Source organism: Antechinus flavipes, chromosome 4, assembly GCF_016432865.1.
Source record: "Antechinus flavipes isolate AdamAnt ecotype Samford, QLD, Australia chromosome 4, AdamAnt_v2, whole genome shotgun sequence".
Taxonomy (NCBI): Eukaryota; Metazoa; Chordata; class Mammalia; order Dasyuromorphia; family Dasyuridae; genus Antechinus; species Antechinus flavipes.
Genome location: NC_067401.1, coordinates 239,088,980 through 239,095,032, shown reverse-complemented (window position 1 = coordinate 239,095,032; position 6,053 = coordinate 239,088,980). Strand labels below are relative to the sequence as shown.

Sequence of the window (6,053 nt, the reverse complement as noted above, 5' to 3'; positions counted from 1 at the left end):
CCAAGTATATGAAGACTTCCCTCATTAGAATGGATAAATGAGAACCATTTATTCCAAAGACCAAGAAGACAGCTTAAGAAGGCACTGAGGAATACTTAGAGTTTGGTCAGACATCAAAGATGACAAGTTCATTCTCTGCATCCCAGGCTATTGCCAATTATCTTGACTTTTGTCTTACCACTGGATTTTGATGACTAGAAGAAAGACTGAGGCTGACACTTTCATGCAACTCTGCCCAACTTAAATTTAATTCATGCATAAGTCAAGACATCACTCATACCCCAATATCATGATGTAATTAGTCCTCTTCAAAAATGAAGGACAAGCAACAACAGATAACTTATATACAATTCCCTAGTAGTAGAGTGGAGCACACAGCCTATTTTTACTCTTATACCAATGTCTTTTTTTGTCATGACTTCTAATAAATGTGCTACAAATGGTCTCACAATATGCTAGGGGTCTTATCTTGCCATCACATACTTATCAGTGGAACACATGAATTTGTTCATCAGTTATCCTTTGTTCTTTTCCCTCCTAGTCATCCTCTTTTTTCCTAGCAAACAGTCCTCTAGTTTTGTAATTACAATATATCCTGAATAATTCCTGATTTGAAAGATATTACAGACTGCTTATTTACAGTATAGGGATAAGGGTTATAGATTGAAAGGGGGTTAAAAGTCCCAAATCAGGAGTTTTCTGAACTATGGAAAGTCCTAAGAACAGTTCCAAGAATTTCTTAAATATACTGAAATTATGAACTAGAAAATGAATGTCATATTTTCATCTAATCATGATAACAATTTATATTTATATATTCCTTATAAACTGTCTACATTCCTAAAGAAAATTAAGTGCTACACAATTGTTGTGTCCTGCTTTCTAGAGCCTCCAAGTTGGGGTGACAAAACATACTGTTGCTTTCTGGAGCCTCCACACCGGGGTGATTAAAATATTTCTTCCTAGTGGAGAAGTAATGAGGCAGGACTCTTGAGGATGGTGGGAAAATGGAATCCATTTATTTCAAGAATTATCCCTTTTATATAATGTAACAAAATCAACACTGCTCATGTGAGACCACATAAAAAACTTGCTACGCAGTTTGCCACCTGGTATCTCTTCCACCTGGTATCAGTCTGCCTCAATCTCAACACAGGTTGTCACCACCCCCTGATTTTTCAGGAAGGCTGAGAGCTCTTAGGGGAAATGGGGAGCTGCACCAGACATTGTTAGCAGGTTCCCTCTGAGCTGAAGGGTCTTAAACTTCACCCAGAGTTCCCCCACTGACTGTGACTCTCTACATCTCATCATTTCTTTTGTTTTGATTGAAGCAGGTATATACCAGTGGTTGAATCTGTTACCATGGAAGGAATCACACAGGCAAGTTATAATATCATACAAGCAAATAGTAGCATAACAAACAAGATGAATAACCAAAATACTATAGAAGATTTCCATGAGTTCCAGAAGAAAGGAGTAAAAAAATAAAAATAAAAAATAACTATCAATTCACAGCCACACATATACCTCCTTCAGTAATGAAGAGATAGTCAAAAACAATCTACTGTCTATCACTTCATGTCTCAGGGAATCCAACAATTCCTGCAGGTTTTGAAGTCCTGCATCAATCTTATTGAGAATTATTTTTGATGTTCATGAGTACACAAAGGGTTAACTGCCAGGCTCCTTCAGTGGTAGGCACAGTCAGCAAAACCACCCAGTGTTTCTTGAGTCTTCTCCTTTGTTTCAATGGTCTTCTCTTTTTCCATCTCTCTCTGATGGACAAAACAGATACAGCTCATTGGCCCCATCTGATTCCTTCTTCATCTGTAGAGATACAAGCAAACCCTATTACCCCAAGCTGTTAATCTATCTGGTCTCTTCCATCCACCATTTTCTAGATGTTTCCACATCTCCCCACAATTATCTAAAGATAGTGGGGCTGCTTTCACTGGACACTGCCCTTTTGGTGGGTTATAAAAGCTGTCTGCCAGAGCCAGTACATCTCCATCAAAAATCAAAAAGTTAATGGTATAGTTAATGCTATAATGGCTAAGTTTAGGAGTTCTCTAGGGTTATCTGTGCCCCCCCCCACCTTTATTTTTTGGAGGAGCATTGTGATGTCTCAGTTTCTCCTCTCTACTATTGACTATCCTTGGAGGATTAAAAGGTATGCCAGGGGTGTGTAAAATCTGATATTGTGCACAAAAGTGTACAAAATGTTTCGAAGCATATACAGGTCCATTATCTGTTTTTATTGCTTGTGGCATACCCATAACAAGTTTATGCAAAACTTGTATGAGAAATTCAGTGACCACTCAGGCTGTCTCTTTTGCTACTAGTATTGCAAAAGTAAATCCTGAAAAGGTTTCTACTACAACATGGATAAAAGACAGACGACCAAAAGATTTATAATGGATCATATCCATTTGCCAAATTTCACTGCTACTGATGGTATCACAAAGGCAGAGTTGAGGGAAGAAGATCAGGATATGCGGAATACCTTAAGAGTGCAAGTGTTGGAAGAAGTGAAACCTAGCTGTGGAGATAAGAAGCACCATATTCTTTAGGCTTATTATCTGGGTACTTGAGGTACTTAACTTAGCCATGCCTTCCAACTACCTTCCAGTACCATCCCCCTCAGGTTTTTTCTTGTCACACTTCCTTGACTGGCCATTCATATTAAAATCTTTCCTTGTTTTAAATTTGTGAGATTCTTTAAAGCCAATTGTACATAAGGAATGTTTCTTTGGGAATTGAGTCAGGATCATAACGTTGTTATATTCGATTAGTTGTTCTCCCACTATTTTCCACATCTCTGGCTCTAATCTCTTTTCCTTAGAGAGCCAAGAAGGCATCTACTCTAATAAGTTTAAGAACCCAGTGATTTGCCTCTGACTTACCAACAAACTTTACTTCTCTATTAACCTAATTACACATTCTTCATACTTTCCTGAATGGTAGGGGGCTCTTTTCTTAGTATCTGCCCCATTTTGGCTGAAAAATGAAAATGGCTAGACTATTCTTTACAGATTCTTCCCATTTGCCTATTTTTATACTTATCTTCTGGGTCACAGGGACTTCTCCACCGAACTCTGCTTGTAATGTTCTTTTGTTTATTTGGTGAGTGGGGGGGGAGGGGGAGGGGGGGGGAGAGAGGGGAAAGGTCTCTGGAGGCAGACTTCATTTCAGTTCAGTAATCACCATACAAGTAGCCAGAGGCTAAAGTCCTCCTTTATTATTTCTTTCAAAGTCTTGTCTCCTTTCCTGGGGCCCAGTTAGCTTTCTTAGAGACCTATCTCTCTCCTTGGTTCCAAGAGCTTGCACTCCGGCCTGTCTTCTCTGCCCTCTGAATCTCTCCAAATGAATCCTGGCTGAGGCTCCTAGCTTATATGCTCTACACTGAGTATAAACCAATCATTATATCACTAGGAAACTTTGATTTTTCATAACTTTAACCAGGCTTTCAACAAATTTTCCTTGCAGTGGAGAAATCTCCTTTCTAAACATTTGTCCCATTTTAACTGGAATACTACTTTAACCTTTTCCAAAATTTTCTTCTTGTACTCACCCTAATTTCACAGATGTAGGTTCTTGGTCCCACATTCAGGCATCAAAATGTACTGTTCTCCTTGGTTCGGTTTTCTTGAGGTCTCTGGGAGCAGCCTTCCTTTCAGTCAGAGTAATCACCACACAAGTAGCCAGGGGTTAAAGTCCAAATCCTTGTCCAAATCCTTTATCTCTTTCAAAGTCTTGTCTCCTTTCCTGAGTCCCACTTAGCTTTCTTAGAGGCCTATCTCTCTCTCCTTGGTTCTGAGAGCTTGAGCTCCTAGCTGTCTTTTCTGCCCTCTGAATCTCTCCAAATGAATCCTGGCTAAGGCTCCTAGTTTATATGCTCTACACTGAGTATAAACCAATCTTTATATCACTAGAAAATCATTATTTGTTGTAAGATTAAATCAATCATACTGAACCATGCTAAACTAGATAACCATTGTATCTATCAATTCCACTGACTTAGCACCTTGTAAGAATCCTTTGTTTCAAGAGTTCTGGCCCATAACATCTCCCGTTTTCTTTTGTTTTAGAACAAAGGGTGGTCACTCTCCCTGACTTTTCAAGAGTAAAGGTTAATTGTGTCAATCGAGCTGATATGTATAGGACTTCATCTAAAGCCCCATGTTTGGGCACCAGATGTTGTGTCCTGCTTTCCAGAGCCCCCAAGTTGGGGTGGCAAAATGTACTGTTGCTTTCTAGAGTCCCCCCACCAGAGTGATTAAAATATGCCTTCCTAGTGGAGAAGTGATGAGACAGGACTCCTGAGGATGGTGGAAAAATGGAGTCTGTTTATTTCAAGGACTATCCCCTTTATATAATGTAACAAAAACAGCACTGCTCATGTGGGACCATATAAACAACTTGCTATGCAGTTTGCTACCTAGTATCATTTCCACCTGGTATCATTCTGCCTCAATCTTTACACAGGTTGTCACTGCCTCCTGACGTCTCAGGAAGGTTGAGAGCCCTTAAGGGAGATGGGGAGCCAAACTAGACATTGTCAGCAGGTTCCCTCTGGGCTAAAGCATTTTAAACCTCACCCAGAGTTCCTCTACTGACTGTGACCCTCTACACACAGTGAAGAAATTCTTATCAAACTCTGGAAGTCTGACTTTTGATCATGTCTATTCAGACACACCCTTAAATTATGTTGTTAATTTTAGTATCATTCATTGCTTCTAGTCCCAAAATTTACATTTGCTCTAATCTAGAAGTGTCACTAAGGCTGACTTGACAAAATTGTTTAAAATTTCAGTGCAAGCATTTAACAACTCAGAAATAAGCAAATAGTACAAATCAGGGTTTAATATATTGTTTTGTTAATAGGCTATACTTAAGAAAGTGATACAGAAAATGTTACTAATTCAGATTAAATTTAAAAGTGTAATTAGTGTTTTTTAAAGACCTAGTTGTTAAATATTTACCAGCACATTCTTGCCTCTAATTTAAAAATTCATATCCTGTTTACAAACTTTGGTTTATAATAATGTTTCTATTCCCATATAGTGTAGACCTGGCCTCTATGGACATGGTTTTCTCTCTTCCTCCTTCCCTTCCTTCCTTCCTTTTTCTTCTTTACTTCTTTCTTTCTTTCTTTCTTTCTTTCTTTCTTTCTTCTTCTTTTTTTTCCTTCCTTCTTTCCTTCCTTCTTTCCTTCCTTCCTTCCTTCCTTCCTTCCTGCCTTCCTTCCTTCCTTCCTTCCTTCTTTCTTTCTTTCTTTTTTTCTTTCTTTCTTTTATTCTTTCTTTTTTTCTTTCTTTCTCTCTCTCTCTCTTGATTCCTTCTTTCTTTTTTCCTCTCTTCCTTTCTTTTTTTCTTTCTCTCTCTCTTTCTTTCTTTCCTTCTTTACATTTAACAAAATAAAAATGTGGATTTTATGTTTTAAATTTTTTTTCTGAGAAGACATCCACAGGCTTTACCATTACACAGATAAATATTAAAAACAATAGACCCCATAGAGTCCTCCTAGCTTCAGTCTCCCCTGACTATTCAGCTAGGAACCTTCAACCTGTGCCATTAAATCTATTCAACTTTAAGATATGGCTGATTCTGTCTTTGGTTCTAGGCCATCTGAAACTCCACTTTCCACACTAAACATATTGCTTTAAAGTAATGAATTGAACCAGCTACACCCAGCTAAAGAACTCTGGGAGATGTTTATGAACCACTACATAGAATTCCCAATCCCTCTATTTTGTCCTCCTGCATTTTTGATTTTCTTCACAGGCTAATTATACAATATTTCAAAGTCCAATTCTTCTTGTACAGCAAAATAACTGTTTGGACATGTATACGTACATTGTATTTAATTTATACTTTAACATATTTAACATGTATTGGTCAACCTGCCATCTGGGGGAAGGGGTGGGGAGAAGAAGGGGAAAAGTTGGAACAAAAGGTTTTGCAATTGTCGATGCTGAAAAATCACCCATGCATATATCTTGTAAATAAAAAGCTATAATAAAAAAATTTTTTTAAACAGCTAAGAAGTATTT

The 6,053-nt window shown here is 38.0% G+C and overlaps 1 long non-coding RNA gene across 1 annotated transcript; it reads right to left on the bottom strand.

The window, feature by feature from the left end:
- Positions 1 to 995: 995 nt before the first annotated feature.
- LOC127559406 (uncharacterized) lies at positions 996 to 5,145 on the bottom strand. The gene is made up of 2 exons (XR_007953122.1): positions 3,572 to 5,145; positions 996 to 1,827 (listed from the first exon to the last, which is right to left on the bottom strand). It is a non-coding gene; the product is annotated as an uncharacterized LOC127559406 (long non-coding RNA).
- Positions 5,146 to 6,053: the final 908 nt, after the last annotated feature.